This window comes from Triticum dicoccoides, chromosome 1B (genome assembly GCF_002162155.2).
Source record: "Triticum dicoccoides isolate Atlit2015 ecotype Zavitan chromosome 1B, WEW_v2.0, whole genome shotgun sequence".
In the NCBI taxonomy this organism is placed as follows: Eukaryota; Viridiplantae; Streptophyta; class Magnoliopsida; order Poales; family Poaceae; genus Triticum; species Triticum dicoccoides.
This window is the reverse complement of record NC_041381.1, coordinates 685968873-685969907: the sequence shown is the minus strand read 5'-3', so window position 1 is coordinate 685969907 and position 1035 is coordinate 685968873.

Sequence of the window (1035 nt, the reverse complement as noted above, 5' to 3'; positions counted from 1 at the left end):
GGAGCCGAAGCCAGTCTCGCTTTTGTTACAAAATAAATAGTGTGCCCGCATAATTGACAAATCTCCCTACATTGGTTAATTGGGCAAAGACTGTCTATGTCAGCGGCAATATAAAGACTGTCTGCAACAGCTCAGTTAATTGGCAGGCAAATAATGATAATATCATGGAGTAGAACTGATTGTCTAATGCGTCCCTGTCCTACAAAGCGAGAGAGCCCACAACGAAGCACATACAAGACACACTTCAAGTAAGTAACACTAGCACATATGCCCCGTGCGTTACAACGGGAGACATTTTTTGCGAAAAGCATCGGGAGAGATAATTGATGTGTCCATCAAGACGTTCTCCACAACAGTGGCACGACATAGTAGAGAGCTGTGGTGTTCTCGTGGGTCATGTTTGGTCCGCGAGATGTTCATAGTAGTGGGGTTGGTTCGAGTGACGGCACTACCCAACTCATGCCTTTTTTCCCTTGAGGTCCACCTCCTTGTCGAGGTTGTGGTGACCTCCTATTTTTTTTAAACATATGAGCATTTAATTTGGGAAAAGCGTTAATTTCTAGAAAAGGCAAAAAAATGAAATAGAAAGTTTTTTAAAATTCACAAATACTTTTTGAAAACAAGACCATTTTTAACACGGAGAAATGGATTTTTTTGAATTTGTGAAACATTTTTTAAATGGAAACTTGTTTTGAACTTTCAAAACCATTTTGAAAAATGTGTTTTTTATCACGAACATTATTTTGAATTTGTGAATATTTTAAAAAAATATTATTCGAATTACTATTGTTTGTAAAATGAAATTTATTTTGTAAGTCTTGAAAAAATTTGTATTTTTTTAAAATGCGAATATTTTTTGAATTTCAAGAAAAAATTGAACGAAAATATAAATTTAAAGTTCCAAATAATTTTGAAAATGGGAACAAATTTTGAAATTCTAAGATTTAAAAAATAATATTACAACAAACGATAATTGGGAAAAATAAAAATATATCTTGGAAGGAAAAATTGAAAAATAGAAAAAAGCACAGAAAA